Raw genomic sequence first — 20210 nt, 5'->3', positions numbered from 1 at the left:
ACAATCCTGAGAGCACAGGGGAGGACCCCACTTCTGCTCACATCCCTGCCCTAAGAGAGATACCAGTCCTGGAGACTTCTTAACACAGGAACAAGGACCTGTCGGGGACATGATACTTCTGGTCTCCACCTGAGCTCAAAGCTAAAGCCAGACTCCAGTGTCTCTGACACTCCTGAGAGCAGGGGTAAGAGCACCACTTCTCCTCCAAGGGACCCTACTGGAGCCCTCAGGACAAAGGAAACCATGAGCCATGTGGAAAAGGATACTTCTGGTTTCTGCCTGTGCCTGAAACTGATTTGGTCTCACCAGTCTCTATATGCAGATCCCCTGAGGGGGACTCTCAGAAGTGTGAAATAATCCTGAGAGACAGGGAAGACCATTCTTCTGTTCACCTTCCTGCCCAAAGAGGAACCTGCCTGGATCCCCTCTGGACACAGGAATTTAGAAGCAGTTAGAGACAGGATCCTACTGGTTTTGCTCATGCATCGAGCCTAAAGCCGACGTCCAGGAATGGTGTGTGAAATCTGGGAGCAGAGGAAAGACGGCCATCTCTGTCAGAGGGATTCTCCTGGACATTTCAGAATATAGGAAACCTAGGGCCATCTGGCACAGGATACTTCTCGTTTCCATATGTGCCTGGAGCTCACCTAGTCCCACAGTTCTCTGTACAAAAATCCTCTGGAAAGAGAGCTGGACTGTCAGAAGTGCGTTCAATCCTAAGTGCACGTGGGAGACCATCACTTCTGCTAACATCCCTGATATAAAAAATACCAGTCTGGAGCCTTCTGCACACAGGAAGCTAGGAGCTGTCAGGACATGATCTTTCTGGTCTCAGCCTGTGATCATAACTAAAAACCAGTTTCCTATATACCTGACACACCTGAAAGCAGACGTAAGACCACAATTTCTGCTCCAATATGCCCTTTTGGATCCCTTGGGATATAGGAAAGCAGGAGCCATCTGGGACACTGTACTTCTCATTTCTGCCTGTGCCCAGATGTGACCTAGGTTAACAGCTCTCCATACCCAGACCCCTCTGGAGAGAGTGAGACTCTCAGTAGTGCAAAAAATTCTGAGACAATAGTGAGGCCTCCTCTTGGCTCACATTTCTGGGCAATGGTCAACCAACCGGGCGCATTTGAACAAAGGAAGCTAGGAAAAGAATGGGATAGGTCCCTTAAAATATCTGCCTGTTCCCTGAGTTGACCCAGTCCTACAGACTTCTGTATGCAGATCTGGTGAGGTATAGACCTGGACTCTCACAAGTGCAGACAATCCTTAGAGCTCAGGGGAAACCACCACTTCTGCACACATCCCTGCACCAAGAGGTACCAGGCTGGAGGCTTCTGGACACAGGAACCTAGGAGCTGTCTGGGACATGATCCATCAGGTCACAGCCTGCTCTTGGAGGTCAAAGCCCTTCTCCAGGATACCTGACAGACCTGAAAGAAGAGGTAAGACCACCAAGTCTACACCGAGGGACCTGCCTGGAGATCTCAGCACATAGGAAAGTAGGAGTCATCTGAGACAGGATCATTCTAATTTCTGCCTGTGCCAGTGTTGACCCTGTCCTACGGATTTCTGTACCAAGATCCCTTGGGAAGAGAGCAGGACTCTCAGAAGTGAGTTCAATCATGAAAGCACCAGGGATTTCACAACTTCTGCTCACATTCCTGGCCCGTGAGGTACCATTCTAGAGCCTTCTGGACACAGGAATCCAGGTTGTGACTGGAACAGGATCATTCTAGTTTCCATTTGCTCTCAGTGCTGACCTGTTCTGTTCCTTCTGTACTGAGATCCCAGGGAGATGAGCTGGACTCACAGGGGTGCCTCATCCTGGGATAGGAGAACAACACTTCTGTCTGCAATGGGGAGTTACAGAGAACCTGCCTGGAGTGCTCTGGACTCAGAATAAACTGTGGAGTATCCTGGTAACCCCCTCTTCTTTTCAACTTCTTTGCCCAAAATGAACCTGACTGGAGCCCTCTGGACACAGCAAACTAGGAGCAGTCAGAGACAGGATCATTCTGGTCTTTACCCATCTAAGGAGCTGAAAGCCAGTATCCTGGAGCACTGACAAACTGAGGAAGTGAGAGGTAAAGGCCACCACATTTCTGCCTGATGGAGTTTTCCCGGACCCTCAGGACATAGGGAAACTAGGAACTGACTGGGACAGTATCCTTTAGTTCTGCCTGAGCATGGGCTTACTAGTTTCCACAGTTCACTCTACACAGATCCTCTGGGGAGAGAGTGATGACTCTCAAAGCAGACAATCCTGAGAGAAAAGGATGCCACCATTTCTGGTTGGGGTCATGGCCAGAGGAACCCCTGCATCCGTCCGGACACAGGAATGTAGGAAAAGACTGTGATAGCATCATTGACGTTTCCTTCTGCACATGGAGCGGATCGGATTGTACAGGTTTGTATCCAGATACCAGGAGGCCATGATGGACTCTCAGAAGAGCTGATATTCCTGAGCTCAGGGAAGACGGTAACTGACTGATCACAAAGCTGGCTATGGAGGAACCTTCCGGGAGGCGATGCCTGACACAGGAACCTAACAGCAGACTGGGACAGGATCGCTGGTTCCAGCTGAGCCCAGTGCTGACACAGGCCCAAAAAACTCTCTGTGTACCAGATCCCAAGGGGAGAGAGGGGCTCTCAGAAGTGCATTCAATCCCTGAGGACAGGGAGGCCACCACTTGCTCACATTCCTGGGGCCCTAGAGGAACCTGCCTAAACCCTTCCGACATAGGAACCTAGGAGCTGAAAGACAACCTTCAAATGCGATCACACCTATACCAGAGTTAAGACCATGATTTCTGCACCAAGAAACCCTCCTGGATCCCTCAGGACATAGGAATCAATGAACAGTCTGGCACAGGAAACTTCTTATTTCTAGATGTGCTCAAAATGCCCTGGACTGACAGTTCTCAATACCCAGATCCCCAGAGGAGAGAATATGAGTTTCAAATGTGTGGAAAATCATGAGAACACTGGGGAGACCAAGTCTTCTGTTCAACTTCTTGGCTCATGGGGAACCCAACTGGAGCCCTCTGGACACAAGAAGCTGGGAGCAGTCAGGACAGGATCATGCTGGTGTTTCCCCATGCACAGAGCTTCAAACCAGTATCCTGAATCATTGAAAAACTGAGAGCAAATGTAAGGCCACCATTTCTGCCTGATGGACTCTCCTATACCACTAGGACATAGGAAACCAGGAACCACTTGGGCCAGGATCCTTGTGGTTTCTGCCCCCTGAACACTGAGCTTACCCTGCTCCACAGTTCACTATGCCCACGATTCCAAGGGAGAGAGCATGACTCTCCGAGTGCCCAGGAGTCCTAAGAGCACAGGAGAGACCACCTCTAGACTAAATTTTGTGGCCCAAGAGGAATCAACCTTGAGTACTCTGAACATTGGAACCCAGGAGGAGACTGGGATAGGAAGCTTTGGGTTTCTGGAGGAGCCCAGTGCTGTCACAGGCCCAAAGCTCTCTGTACCCGGATCCCCTCTGCAGAAAGCAGGACTCTCAGAATGCAAACAGTCCTAATAGCACAGAGGAGACGACCACTTCTACTCGTATTCCCGGCCCATGAGGACCCAGTCTGGGACCCGCTGGACAAAGGAACCTAGGAACAGAAAAGCAAATGATACTGGAAGTTTCGTTATGCTACAGAGCTCACCAGGTCATACAGCTTTCTTTATGCGGGTAACATGAGGCATAAATATGGACTCTCAGAAATCCAAAAAGTTCTCAGAGCTCAGGGGACAGCAATACTATTGCACACATACCTGGCCCAAGAGGAACCTGCATGGAACACTCTGGACACAGGAAACTTAGAGCAAGATCCTTCTGGTGTCCAGCTGTGCCCAGTGCTGACACAGGCCCATAGCTCTTTGTACCCAGATCCCCTTGGGAGACAGTGGGATTGTTAAAAGTGTGTTGGATCCGGAGAGCACAGAGACCAGTACTTCTGCTCAGAACCCTGACCTGAGAGGTACCAGTCTGGAGCCTTCTAGGCAGAGGAACCTAGGAGCTATCAAGACATGATCCTTCTGGGCTTGGACAGTGCTCATACCTGAAGGCCAGTTTCCAGTATGTCTGACACACCTGAATGTAGAGGGAAGACCACAATTTTGACTCCAATGCCCCCCACTGGTGCCCTCAGACATGGGAAACCAGGAGCCATCTGGGACAGGATCATTCTAATTTTTGCCTGTGCCTGAAGCTGACCGTGTCCCACAGATTTCTCTGCCAAAATCCCTTGGGAAGAGAACAGGAATGTCAGAAGTGTGGAGAATCCTGAGAGCACAGGGGAGACCACCACTTCTGCTCACATACCTGACCCAAGAGGAACCCACCTGGGACACTCAAAACACAGGATCCTAGGAACCGTCAAGGACAAAATCCTTCCGGTCTTTGCCTGTGCACAGAGTTGAAAGCCATTCTCCCAAAGCAGCAACAAAACTGAGAGCAGAGGTAGGACCAAACTGTCTCCTTGGACATACGCTCCTTTAGCCCTCAGGACATAGGAAACCAGGAGTCCTCTAGGACAGAAAGCTTTTGGTTTCTGCCTGAGACTGTAGCTGACCTGGTCCCACAGTTCTCTGTAAACAGATCCCCTGGGGAGAGAGCTTGAGCCTCAGATGTGTGAACCATCCTGAGAGCACAGGGGAGACCACCATTTCTGCTAACATTCCTGGCCCTAGAGGAACCTGCCTGGACCCCTCTGGACATAGGAACCTAGGAACTGAAAGCCAGTCTCCAAAAGCGCTCACACCTGATAACAGAGGTAAGATCACAATTTATTTACCAAGGAACCCTCCTGGATACCTCAGGACATAGGAAACAAAATAGTCTGGGACAGGATCCTTCTGGTTTATTCATGTGCCCGGAAATGACCTGGCCCACAGCTCTCTATAGCCAGATCCCCTGAGGAGAGAGTGTGACTCTCAGAGGTGTGAACCATCTTGAGATGACAGGGGTGACTCGCTTTACTGTTCACCTTCTTGGCCCAAAAAGAAACCCATGTGGAGCCCTCTGGACACAGGAAACTAGGAGCAGTCGGGGACAGGATCATTCTGGTCTTTGCACTTGCAAAGAGCTGAAAGCCAGTATCCAGGAGCACTGACAAACCTGAGAGCAGAGGTAAGGCAACCATTTCTGCCTGACGGAAACTACTGGAGCCCTAGACATAGAAATCCAGGAGGCAATGTCCACAGGATACTTCTTGTTTCTGTCTGTGCCTGGAGATTATCTGCTCCACAGTTCACTATGCACAGATTCCCAGGGGAGACGGCATGACTCTGAGAAGTGCGGACAATCGGGAGAGTACAGAAGAACCTCCTCTGTGCTCAATTTCCTGGCTCAAGAGGAACCCACCTCAAGTTCTCTGGACACTGGAACCTAGGAGCAGACAGGGATAGGAACCTTTTGGTTTCTGGAGGAGCCCAGTGCTGTCACAGGCCCAAAGCTCTCTGTACCCAGATCCCCTTGGGAGAAAGCACGACTGTCAGAATGCGATCAGTCCTAATAGCACAGGGGAGACGACCACTTCTACTCATATTCCCAGGTCATGAGGACCAAGTCTGGAGCCTGCTGGACACAGGAACCTAGGAGCAGACTGGGATAGGATACTTGAAGTTTCATTATGCTCACAGAGCTCACCAGGTCCTACAGCTTTATGTATCCAGGAAACATGAGGCAGAAATCTGGACTCACAGAAATACAGACAATCCTGAGAGTTCAGGGGAGACCAACACTACTGCTCACATACCTAGACCAAGAGAAACCTGCATGGAGAGCTCTGGACACAGGAAACTTTGAGCAGATTTGGACAGGATTCTTCTGGTTTCCAGGTGTGGCCAGTGCTGACACAGGTCCAAAGCTCTCTGTACACAGATCCATCGGGGAGAGAGCAGGACTCTCAGAACTGCACTCAATCCTGAGAGCACAGGGTAGGCCATCACTCCTGCTCACATTCCTGGCTCACGAGGCACCCCATTAGAGCCTTATGGACACAGCAAACTAGGAGCAGGCTGGGACAGGTTCCTTCTGCTTTTCATCTGCCCACAGAGCTGATGGGTCTTACACCATATTGTACCCAGATCTCATGAGGAATAGAGCTGGACATACAGAAGTGCAGACAATCCTGAGTCCTCCTGGAGTCCACTACTTCTGCTAACCTTCCTAACCCAGGAGAAAAGTACCTGGAGCCCTCTGGACATGGAATTCTAGGAGCACTAAGGGACAGGATCCCTCCAATCTTTGCCTGTACATGGAGCTGAAAGCCAGTCTCCAAAAGCGCTGACACACCTCATAGAAGAAGTATGACTACCATTTTTTACAAAGGTGTCCTCCTGGAACCATCAGGATGTAGGAAACCAGGAAAAGTCTGGCACAAGGTCCAGGTCTGGCACAAGATTTCTGCTTGTGCTTGAAACTGATATGGCACCACTGCTCTCTACACCAAGATAAAATAAGGAGAGTCCATGCCTCTAAGAAGTGTGGACAGTCCTGAGAGGACAGGGGAGACCACCTCTTCTGTTCACCTTCCTGGCACAAGAGGAACCCATGTGGAGCCCTCTGGAGCAGTCAGGGTCAGGATCTGTTTGCCCATGCATGGACCTGAAAGCCAATATTCAGGAAAACTATCACACATGAGAGCAGAGGTAAGAGCACCAGTTCTGCAGGAGAGACCTTCCTGAACCATCCCAGGATATACAAACCAGGAGCCCACTGGGACAGGATCCTTCCGGTTTCTGCCTGTGCCTGGAGCTTAGCCTACCCCATAGTTCTGCGTATGCAGATCCCCTGGAGAGGGAGAGCATGACTCTCAGAAGTGTGGACACTGCTGAGAGCACAGGAGAGACCTCCACTTGGCTCACCTTCCTGGCCTCAACGTAACCTGCCTGGAACCATCCGGACACAGGAACCTAGCAACAGACTCCAGGAACCTTTGGGTTTCTGACTGAGCCCAGTGCTGACACAGGCCCAAAGCTCTGTGTACACAGATCCCCTGGGGAAAGAGCGGGACTCTCAGAAGTGCGTTCAACCCTGACAGCCCAAGGGAGAACAACAATTCTGCTCATATTCCTAGCCCAAGAGGAACCAGTCCGGAGCCTTCTGAACACAGGAACCTAAGAGAAGCGTGAGACAGGATCCTTCTGGTTTCCATCTGCCCTCAGAGCTGACCAGATCTTACACCATGCTGTACCCAGATCCCAGGAGGAATTGAGCTGGACTCACAGAAGTGCAGAAAATCCTGGTCCTCAGCAGAGACCACTACTCAGTGGAAACCAGGAACAGTCTGGGACAAGACCCTTCTGGTTTCTGTATGTGCCCGAAACTGACCTGGTCCAACTGCTCTCTATATCCAGAATCAAATGAGGAGAGAGCATGACACTCAGAAGTATTGACAGTCCTGAGAGGACATGGGAGACCACTTCTCTGGTCACATTCCTGGCCCAGAGGATACCTCTGGATAAAATAACCTTGGATGAGTCAGGGACAGGATCCTTCTGGTCTTTTCCCATGCTCAGAGCTCAAAGCCAATATCCAGGAACAATGACAAAACTAAGAGCAGAGGTAAGGCCACCGTTTCTGCTGAAGTGACACTCCTAGACCCCTCAGGACATAGGAAAGCAGAAGCCATCTGGGACAGGATACTTCTGGTTTCTTCCTGAGCATGGGGCTTACACTGCCCAGCAGTTCTTTGTACCCAGATCCCCAGCCAGTCTATGAAAACACTGACACACCAGAGAGCAGTGGTAAGACTACAGTTTCTTTACTGAGGACCCTTTCCTGGAACCCTCAGGACATAGGAAACCAGGTACAGTCTGGGACATGGTCCTTCTGGTTTCTGTATGTGCCCGAAACTGACCTGGTCCAACGGCTCTCTATATCCAGAGTAAATGAAGAGAGAGCATGACTCTCAGAAGTGTTGACAGTCCTGAGAGGACATGGGAGACCACTTCTCTGGTCACATTTCTGGCCCGAGAGGAACCCGTCTAGATCCCACTGGATACAGTAACCTTGGAGCAGTCAGGGACAGGATCCTTCTGGTCTTTTCCCATGCTCAGAGCTCAAAGCCAATATCCAGTAGCAATGACAAAACTAAGAGCAGAGGTAAGGCCACCATTTCCTCTAAAGTGACACTCCTGGACCCCTCAGGACATAGGAAAGCAGAAGCCATCTGGGACAGGATACTTCTGGTTTCTTCCTGTGCCTGAGGCTTACTCGGCCCAGCAGTTCTTTGTACCTAAAGCCACAGGGGAGAGAGTGTGACTCTCAGAATTGTGGACAATCCTGAGAGCACAGAAGAGACCTCCCCGTGGTTGAATGTTCTGGCCCAAGAGGAACCTGCCTGGAGCCCTCTAGACACAGGAAGCTAGTAAGAGATTGTGATACGATCCTTCTGGTTTCTGTCTGAACACAGTGCTGACACAGACCCAAAGCTCTCTGTTCCCAGATCCCCGGGGGACAGAACTGGACTCGACTCTCAGAAGTGCGTTCAATCCTGAGAACACCGGGGATGCCACCACTTCTGCTCATATTCCTAGCCAGAGAGGTACCAGTCTGGAGCCCTGTGAACACAGGAACCAAGGAAGAAACTGAGATAGGATCCTTCCGTTTTCAATCTCTGCCTGCAACTAATCAGGTCTTACTGCACATTCTCCACAGATCCCGTGGCGGATAGCACTGGACTCACAGAAGTGAAGAAAATCCTGAGACCTCGGGGGAGACCACCACTTCTGCTGATATTCCTGGCCCAAGAGGAACCCACCTGAGCTTTCAGGACATAGAATTCTAGGAACAGTAAGGTACAGGATCCTTCTGGTCTTTGCCCATGCACATAGCTGAAAGCCAGTCTCCAAAAACGCTGACAAACCAGAGAGCAAAGGTAAGACCACAATTTCTGCTCCACAGTACCTTCCTGGAGCCCTTAGGACAGACAAAACCTGGAGCTGTTTATGACAGGATACTTATGGTTTCCGCATGCACCTGGAGCTGACCAGGTCCCACAGCTCCCTGTACACAGATCCCCTGGGGAGAGAGGCAGGACTCTCAGAAGTGCATTCAATCCTGAGAACTCAAGGAGGCCACCACTTCTGCTCACATCTCTGGCCCAGAGAAACCATCCTGAGTCTCTCTGGACACAGGCATAGGAGCAGTGTGGGACATGATCCTTCAGGATTCTGCCAGAGAACAGAGCTAACCGGGCCCAAGCTCTCTTCACCCAGATTCCCCCAGGAGAGGCAGAACTTTCAGAAGTCGGACAATCCTGAGAGAAACAGGAGAAACCATCCTTCTTCTCACATTTCTGGCCTAAGAGGAAACTGACTGGAACCTTCTGGACACAGGAACATATGAGCAGACTGGGGCAGGATCATTGAGCTTTCTGTCTGTGCAGAGAGCTGACCTGGAATATGCAGATCCCTTAGAGAGAGTGCAGGAGATCCAAAAGTGCAGACAATCCTGAGAGCCCAGGGTAGACCACCACTTGTGTTCACATTCCTGGCCTAAAAGTAACCCACCAGGAGACCTCTGGACACAGGAACCTAGGAGCAGTCAGGGATGGGATTCTGGACTTTCAGAAGTGCAGAAAATCCTGAGAGCTCAGGGGAGAAAACATCTTTTGCTCACATCTCTTCCCCAAGCGGAACCTGCCTTGAGCCCTCTGGACTAATGAGCCTAAGAGAATTCTGTGACAGCAGCCTTAAGGTTTCTGCTTGAATCAGAAGCTGACCCAGGCCCACAGATCTCCATACCCAGATCCCCTGCAGAGAGAGGGGGACTCTCAAAATGTCAAAAGTCCTGAGAGCACAGGGGAGGGAACAGCTTCTGCTCACATCCCCGGCCCAAGAGGAACCTGCCTAGAGCACTCTGGGAACAGGAACCTAGGAGCAGTCAGACACAGGAACCTGCATTCAGAGCACCTAGGAGCAGACAGGGATAGTATTCCTGCACCCTGAGCTGGCCCTATCCTAGAGAATTTTTTTATCCAGATCCACGAAGTATAGAGCTGGACTCTCAGCAGTGAGGACAATCCTGAGATACTAGGGGAGGGAAGAACTTGTGCTCTCATCCCCGGCCCAAGAGGAACCTGCCTAGAGCACTCTGGACACAGGAACCTAGGAGCAGTCAGACACAGGAACTTGCATTCAGAGCTTAAAGCCAGTCTCCATGATCACTGACACACGTGTGAGCTGTTGTACGACCACCACTTCTGCTCTGATGGGCCCGCCTGGGTCCTGCAGGACTTAGGAAACTAGGAACAGTCTGGGACAGGATCTATCTGGTTTCTGCCTGTACCCAGAACCACCTAATCCCATAGCTCCCTGTACCCAGATCCCCTGGGGAGAGAGTGGGACTTTCAGAAGTGTGGACAATCCTGAGAGAACAAAGGAAACCAACAGTTCTGCTCATTTTCTTTGCCCTAGAGGAACCTGTCTGTAGCCTTCTGGACACAGGAACATAGGAGCAGAGTGTGACAGGATGCTTCTGGTTTTCATATGCAGCCAGAGCTGACCAGGTCCCACAGTCTTTCTGTACCCGAATCTGGACTCACACAAGTGTGGAAAACACTCAGAGTTCAGGGGCGTCCACCACTTCTGCTCACATACCTGACCCTAGAAGAGCCCACTGGTCCCAGGAACCTAAGAGCAGACTGGGATAAGGTTCTTCTGGTTTCTGGCTGTGCCCAGTGTTGACAGGAGCCCACAGCTCTCTGTACACAGATTCCCTGGGGAAAAAGTGGAACTCTCAGAAGTGGATTCAATCCTGAGATCACAGGGGAGACCATCACCTCTGCTCACATTTCTATCCCAAGAAGAACCAGTCTGGAGCCTTCTGAACACAGGAACGTAGGAGCAGACTGAGAAAGGATCTTTCTATTTTCCATCTGCCCCTGGAGCTGTCCTATTCCCCCAACTTTCTGTACCCAAATCCCATGAGGAATAGAGCTGGACTCACTGAGATGCAGACAATCCTGTGAACGCAGGGGACACCACTACTTCTGCTCACATTCCTGACCCTAGAGAAACTCACCTGGAGCCCTCTGGGCACAGGAACCTAGGAGCAGTGCCTGTTCCTGGAGCTGACTCAGATCCACAGCTCTCTGTACACAGATCTCATGGGGTAGAAAGCTGGACTCCAAAAAATGGTGACAATCCTGAGAGCACAGGGGAGACCATCATGTCTGCTTACATCCCTGGCTGATGAGGAAACCAGCCTAAAGCCCTCTGGACACAGGAATATAAGAGCAGTCAGTGACAGGATCCTTCCCATCACTGTGAGAAACCCAGTCTTTGGAGTGCTGTTACACAGAATTACAGGATGGTCAAGCCACTGTCAGAGACAGCAAGATGAGCTAAATCCAGAGATAATCAGATGGTGAGAGGCAAGCACAGGACCCTAAGCAACAGAAACCAATATTATTTGGCATCATCAGAGCATAGTTCTCCCACCAAAGCAAATACTGTATATCTGAACACACCAGAAATGCAAGATTTGGATTTAAAATCACATCTTATGTGATGATAGAGAACTTTAAGAAGGACATAAATATCTTCCTTAAAGAAATACAGGACAACACAGGTAAACAAGTAGAAGCACTTAAAGAGGAAACACAAAAATCCCTTAAAGAATTACAGGAAAACACAACCAAAGAGGTGAAGGAATTGAACAAAACTGTCCACAATTTAAAAATGGAAATAGAAACAACGAAGAAATCACAAAGGGCGACAACCCTGGAGATAGAAAATCTAGGAAAGAGACCAGGAGTCATAGACATAAGCCTCACCAACAGAATGCAGAGATTGAAGAGAGAATCTCCGGGGTAGAAGATACCATAGAAAACATTGACAAAAAAGTCAAAGAAAATGTAAAAGGCAAAAAATCCCTAACCCAAAACATCCAGGAAATCCAGGACACAATGAGAAAATCAAACCTAAGGATAATAGATATAGAAGAGAGCAGAGATTCCCAACTTAAAGGGCTAGTAAGTATCTTCAACAAAATCATAGAAGAAAACTTCCCTAAGCAAAAGAAAGAAATGCCCATAAACATGCAAGAAGCCTACAGAACTCCAAATAGACTGGAACAGAAAAGAAACTCCTCCCGTCACATAATAGTCAAAACACCAAATGCACAAAATAAAGAAAGAATATTAAAAGCAGTAAGGGAAAAAGGTCAAGTAACATATAAAGGCAGACCTATCAGAATTACACCAGACTTCTCACCAGAGATTATGAAAGCCAGAAGATCCTGGACAGATGTCATACAGACCCTAAGAGAACACAAATGCCAGCCCAGGCTACTGTATCCAGCAAAACGCTCAATTAACATAGATGGAGAAACCAAGATATTCCACGACAAAACCAAATTTACACAATAGCTTTCTACAAATCCTGCCCTACAAAGGATAATAGGAAATTTTAACACAGGGAGGGAAATTATTCCCTAAATAAAGGAAAAAAGTAATCTCCTTGCAACAAATCCCAAAGAAAAGAGCCACACAAAGATAATTCCACATCTAACAACAAAAATAACAGGAAGCAACAATAACTGTTCCTTAATATCTCTTAACAGGAATGGACTCAATTCCCCAATAAAAACACATAGACTAACAGACTAGATAGGTAAAGAGGACCCAGCATCTTGCTGCATACAGGAAACGTATCTCAGTTACAAAGACAGACACAGTCTCAGACTAAATGGCTGGAAAACAATTTTCCAGGCAAATAGTCCCAGTAAACTAGTTGGAGTAGCCATCCTAATATCAAATAAAATCAACTTTCAAACAAAAGTTATCGAGAAAGATGAGGAAAAACATTTCATATTCATCAAAAAAAATCCCCCTAGATGAACTCTCAATCCTGAATATCTATCGTCCAAATACAAGGGCACCTATATCCATAAAAGAAACCTTACTAAAGCTCAAAGCACACATTGCACCTCACAAATAAAATAGTGGGAGACTTCAACACCCCACTCTCATCAATGGACAGATCATGGAAACAAAAAATAAACAGAGACAGAGAAATTAACAGAAGTTATGAACCAAATGGATTTAACAGACATCTATAGAACATTTCATCCTAAAACGAAAGAACGTACTTTCTTCTTAACACGTCATGGTTACCTTCTCCAAAACTGATCATATAATTGGTAACAAAACAGGCCTCTTCAATAACAACAAAAATGACAGGAAGCCCATATACATTTGGAAGCTGAACAACGCTGCACTCAATAACTTTTTAAGGAAGAAATAAAGAAATTAAAGACTTTTGTTTAATGAAAATGAAGGCACAACATACCCAAACTTAGGGGACACAAGGAAAGCAGTGCTAAAAAGAAAACTCATATTTCTGAATACCTCCAAAATGAAACTGGGGAAAGCATACACTAACAGCTTGACAGCACACCTAAGAGCTCTAGAACAAAAAGAATAAAATTCATCCAACAGGAGTAGATAGGTAGGAAATAATTAAACTCAGGGCTGAAATCAACCAAGTAGAAATAAAAGGAACTATGCAAAGAACCAACAAAACCAGGTACTAGTTCTTTGAGAAAATCAACAAGATAAATAAACCCTTAGTCAGACTAACCAGAGGGCACAGAGAGAATATCCAAATTAAGAAATCAGAAATGAAAAGAGAGACAAAACAACAGAATCTGAGGAAAGAAAAAAAAAAAAAAAGAAAAAGAGCTTCTTCCTGGTCGCTGCCACCGCGGAGAGCCCGTGGGCAGAACCCCGCGAGCGAACTCGAGCCTCGGGGCCACAGGTAAGACTAACTTATCTGCTGCAAGTGACTTGCCTGGTGGAATCGGGACAAACAGAGGCAGAATTCCTCTCTAGGATCGGGCACGTCCTGTGTTTACCGGAAGTCCCACACCCGCGGATCCCGGCCCGCAGCAGCTCTCTGCTCCCAGAACCCGTGGGAGAGATACCTTACCGCCTGGTCAGGTGGGCACTCCTGAGGCTGCAGAGCGGTAGAGACCACCAACACTGCCCACCCCTGCCCACATCCCTGGCCCAAGAGGAAACTGTATACAGCCTCTGGGTTCCCTTGGATAAGGGCACAGGAGCAGGCAATCCTGCATCTGAGACACCGCCAGAACCTGAAGGACCGACCGGATAAACAGTTCTCTGCACCCCAAATCCCGTGGGAGGAGGCTAAACCTTCAGAGAGGCAGACACGCCTGGAAACCAGAAGAGACTGCTCTCTACACATTGCTGATACCAGAGGAAAACACGGAGGCCATCTGGAACCCTGGTGCACTGGAGGCTCCCGGAAGAGGCTGGCGCAGATCTTCCTGGTCGCTGCCACCAAGAGAGAGCCGTGGGCAGAACCCCATGGCCGAACTTGGGAGCCTCGGGGCCACAGGTAAGACCAACTTTTCTGCTGCAAGTGACCTGCCTGGTGAACTCAAGGCACAGGTCCACAGGAACAGCTGAAGACCTGTAGAAAGGAAAAACTACACCCAAAAGCAGAACACTCTGTCCCCATAACTGACTGAAAAGAGAGGAAAACAGGTCTACAGCACTCCTGACACACAGGCCTATAGGACAGTTTAGCCACTGTCAGAAATAGCAGAACAAAGTAACACTAGAGATAATTTGATGGCGAGAGGCAAGCACAGGAACCCAAGCAACAGAAACCAAGACTACATGGCACCATGGACCCAATTCTCCCATCAAAACAAACATGGAATATCCAAACACACCAGAAAAGCAAGATCTAGATTCAAAATCATATTTGACCATGATGCTGGAGAACTTCAAAAAGACATGATGAACTCCCTTAGAGAACAAGTAGAAGCCTACAGAGAGAATCGCAAAAATGCATGAAAAATTCAGGAAAACATAAATAAACAAGTAAAGCCCATAGAGGGAGACACAAAAATCCCTGAAAGAATTAAAGGAAAACACAATCAAACAGTGGAAGGAATTAAAAATGGAAATAGAAGCAATCAAGAAAGAACACATGGAAACAACCCTGGATATAGAAAACCAAAAGAAGAGACAAGGAGCTGTAGATACAAGCTTTACCAACAGAATACAAGAGATGGAAGAGAGAATCTCAGGAGCAGAAGATTCCATAGAAATCATTGACTCAACTGTCAAAGATAATGTAAAGCGGAAAAAGCTACTGGTCCAAAACATACAGGAAATCCAGGACTCAATGAGAAGATCAAACCTAAGGATAATAGGTATAGAAGAGAGTGAAGACTCCCAGCTCAAAGGACCAGTACATATCTTCAACAAAATCATAGAAGAAAACTTCCCTAACCTAAAAAAAGAGATACCCATAGGCATACAAGAAGCCTACAGAACTCCAAATAGATTGGACCAGAAAAGAAACACCTCCCGTCACATAATAGTCAAAACACCAAATGCACAAAATAAGGAAAGAATATTAAAAGCAGTAAGGGAAAAAGGTCAAGTAACATATAAAAGGCAGACCTATCAGAATCACACCAGACTTTTAAGCCAGAAACTATGAAGGCCAGAAGATCCTGGACTGATGTCATACAACCCTAAGAGAACACAAATGCCAGCCCAGGCTACTGTATCCTGCAAAACTCTCAATTAACATAGATGGAGAAACCAAGATATTCCATGACAAAACCAAATTTACACAATATCTTTCTACAAATCCAGCATTACAAAGGATAATAAATGGTAAAGCCCAACATAAGGAGGCAAGCTATACCCAAGAAGAGGCAAAAACTAATCGTTTTGGCAACAAAACAAAGAGAAGAAAAGCACACAAACATAACACATCCACGTATGAATATAACAGGAAGCAATAATCACTATTCCTTAATATCTCTCAACATCAATGGCCTCAACTCCCCAATAAAAAGACATAGATTAACAAACTGGATACGCAACGAGGACCCTGCATTCTGCTGCCTACAGGAAACACACCTCAGAGACAAAGACAGACACTACCTCAGAGTGAAAGGCTGGAAAACAACTTTCCAGGCAAATGGTCGGAAGAAGCAAGCTGGAGTAGCCATTCTAATATCAAATAAAGTCAATTTTCAACTAAAAGTCATCAAAAAAGATAAGGAAGGACACTTTATATTTATCAAAGGAAAAATCCACCAAGATGAACTCTCAATCCTAAATATCTATGCCCCAAATACAAGGGCACCTACATACGTAAAAGAAACCTTACTAAAGCTCAAAACACACATTGCACCTCACACAATAATAGTAGGAGACTTCAACACCCCACTCTCATCAATGGACAGATCATGGAAACAGAAATTAAACAGAGACGTAGACAGACTAAGAGAAGTCATGAGCCAAATGGACTTAACGGATATTTATAGAACGTTCTACCCTAATGCAAAAGGATATACCTTCTTCTCAGCTCCTCATGGTACTTTCTCCAAAATTGACCATATAATTGGTCAAAAAACGGGCCTCAACAGGTACAGAAAGATAGAAATAATCCCATGCGTGCTATCGGACCACCACGGCCTAAAGCTGGTCTTCAATAACAATAAGGGAAGAATGCCCACATATACGTGGAAATTGAACAATGCTCTACTCAATGATAAACTGGTCAAGGAAGAAATAAAGAAAGAAATTAAAAACTTTTTAGAATTTAATGAAAATGAAGGTACAACATACCCAAACTTATGGGACACGATGAAAGCTGTGCTAAGAGGAAAACTCATAGCGCTGAGTGCCTGCAGAAAGAAACAGGAAAGAGCATATGTCAGCAGCTTGACAGCACACCTAAAAGCTCTAGAACAAAAAGAAGCAAATACACCCAGGAGGAGTAGAAGGCAGGAAATAATCAAACTCAGAGCCGAAATCAACCAAGTAGAAACAAAAAGGACCATAGAAAGAATCAACAGAACCAAAAGTTGGTTCTTTGAGAAAATCAACAAGATAGATAAACCCTTAGCCAGACTAACGAGAGGACACAGAGAGTGTGTCCAAATTAACAAAATCAGAAATGAAAAGGGAGACATAACTACAGATTCAGAGGAAATTCAAAATATCATCAGATCTTAGTATAAAAGCCTATACTCAACAAAACTTGAAAATCTACAGGAAATGGACAATTTCCTAGACAGATACCAGGTACCGAAGTTAAATCAGGAACAGATAAACCAGTTAAACAACCCCATAACTCCTAAGGAAATAGAAGCAGTCATTAAAGGTCTCCCAACCAAAAAGAGCCCAGGTCCAGACGGGTTTAGTGCAGAATTCTATCAGACCTTCATAGAAGACCTCATACCAATATTATCAAACTATTCCAAAAATTGAAACAGATGGAGCACTACCGAACTCCTTCTATGAAGCCACAATTACTCTTATACCTAAACCACAAAAAGACCCAACAAAGAAAAAAACTTCAGACCAATTTCCCTTATGAACATCGACAAAAAAAATACTCAACAAAATTCTGGCAAACCCGAATCCAAGAGCACATCAAAACAATCATCCACCATGATCAAGTAGGCTTCATCCCAGGCATGCAGGGATGGTTTAATATCTGAGAAAACCATCAACGTGATCCATTATATAAACAAACTGAAAGAACAAAACCATGATCATTTCATTAGATGCTGAAAAGCATTTGACAAAATTCAACACCCTTCATGATAAAAGTCCGGGAAAGAATAGGAATCCAAGGCCCATACCTAAACATAGTAAAAGCCATATACAGCAAACCAGTGGCTAACATTAAACTAAATGGAGAGAAACTTGAAGCAATCCCACTAAAATCAGGGACTAGACAAGGCTGCCCACTCTCTCCCTACTTATTCAATATAGTTCTTGAAGTTCTAGCCAGAGCAATCAGACAACAAAAGGAGGTCAAGGGGATACAGATCGGAAAAGAAGAAGTCAAAATATCACTATTTGCAGATGATATGATAGTATATTTAAGTGATCCCAAAAGTTCCACCAGAGAACTACTAAAGCTGATAAACAACTTCAGCAAAGTGGCTGGGTATAAAATTAACTCAAATAAATCAGTAGCCTTCCTCTACACCAAGAGAAACAAGCCGAGAAAAGAAATTAGGGAAACGACACCCTTCATAATAGACCCAAATAATATAAAAGTACCTCGGTGTGACTTTAACCAAGCAAGTAAAAGATTTGTACAACAAGAACTTCAAGACTCTGAAGAAAGAAATTGAAGAAGACCTCAGAAGATGGAAAGATCTCCCATGCTCATGGATTGGCAGGATTAATATAGTAAAAAATGGCCCATTCTGCCAAAAAGCGATCTACAGATTCAATGCAATCCCCATCAAAATACCAATCCAATTCTTCAAAGAGTTAGACAGAACAATTTACAAATTCATCTGGAATAACAAAAAACCCAGGATAGCTAAAACTATGCTCAACAATAAAAGGACTTCGGGGGGAATCGCTATCCCTGAACTCAAGCAGTATTACAGAGCAATTGTGATAAAAACTGCATGGTATTGGTACAGAGACAGACAGATAGACCAATGGAATAGAATTGAAGACCCAGAAATGAACCCACACACCTATGGTCACTTGATTTTTGACAAAGGAGCCCAATCCATCCAATGGAAAACAGATAGCATTTTCAGCAAATGGTGCTGGTTCAACTGGAAGTCAACATGTAGAAGAATGCAGATCGATCCATGCTTATCACCCTGTACAAAGCTTAAGTCCAAGTGGATCAAGGACCTCCACATCAAACCAGACACACTCAAACTAATAGAAGAAAAACTAGGGAAGCATCTGGACCACATGGGCACTGGAAAAATTTCCTGAACAAAACACCAATGGCTTATGCTCTAAGATCAAGAATGGAAACAAATGGGATCTCATAAAACTACAGAGCTTCTGTAAGGCAAAGGACACTGTGGTTAGGACAAAACGGCAACCAACAGATTGGGAAAAGATCTTTACCAATCCTACAACAGATAGAGGCCTTATATCCAAAATATACAAAGAACTCAAAAAGTTAGACCGCAGGGAGACAAATAACCCTATTAAAAAATGGGGTTCAGAGTTAAACAAAAGAATTCACAGCTGAGGAATGCCGAATGGCTGAAAACACCTAAAAAAATGTTCAACATCTTTAGTCATCAGGAAATGCAAATCAAAACAACCCTGAGATTTCACCTCACACCAGTGAGAATGGCTAAGATCAAAAACTCAGGTGACAGCAAATGCTGGCGAGATCGGAGAAAGAGAACACTCCTCCATTGTTGGTGGGGTTGCAGACTGGTACAACCATTCTGGAAATCAGTCTGGAGGTTTCTCAGAAAATTGGACATTGAACTGCCTGAGGATCCAGCTATACCTCTCTTGGGCATATACCCAAAAGATGCCCCAACATATAAAAAAGACACGTGCTCCACTATGTTCATCGCAGCCTTATTTATAATAGCCAGAAGCTGGAAAGAACCCAGATGCCCTTCAACAGAGGAATGGATACAGAAAATGTGGTACATCTACACAATGGAATATTACTCAGCTATCAAAAACAACGACTTTATGAAATTAAATAGGCAAATGGTTGGAACTGGAAAATATCATTCTGAGTGAGCTAACCCAATCACAGAAAGACATACATGGTATGCACTCACTGATAAGTGGCTATTAGCCCAAATGCTTGAATTACCCTAGTGGCCTAGAACAAATGAAACTCAAGATGGATGATCAAAATGTGAAACTTCCTCCTTCTTTAAAAGGAACAAGAATACCCTTGGCAGGAAGAAGAGGCAAAGATTAAAACAGAGACTGAAGGAACACCCATTCAGAGCCTGCCCCACATGTGGCCCATACATATAGAGCCACCCAATTAGACAAGATGGATGAAGCAAAGAAGTGCAGACCGACAGGAGCCGGATGTAGATCGAACCTGAGAGACACAGCCAGAATACAGCAAATACAGAGGCGAATGCCAGCAGCAAACCACTGAACTGAGAACGGGACCCCCGTTGAAGGAATCAGAGAATGAACTGGAAGAGCTTGAAGGGCTTGAGACTCCATATGTACAACAATGCCAAGCAACCAGAGCTTCCAGGGACTAAGCCACTACCTAAAGACTATACATGGACTGACCCTGGACTCTGACCTCATAGGTAGCAATGAATATCCTAGTAAGAGCACCAGTGGAAGGAGAAGCCCTGGGTCCTGCTAAGACTGAACCCCCAGTGAACTAGACTGTCGAGGGGGCGGCAATGG

The sequence above is a fragment of the Rattus rattus genome, chromosome X, assembly GCF_011064425.1.
Source record: "Rattus rattus isolate New Zealand chromosome X, Rrattus_CSIRO_v1, whole genome shotgun sequence".
NCBI lineage: Eukaryota > Metazoa > Chordata > Mammalia > Rodentia > Muridae > Rattus > Rattus rattus.
The sequence above is the reverse complement of the archived record's forward strand: the minus strand, read 5'-3'. Positions refer to the sequence as shown.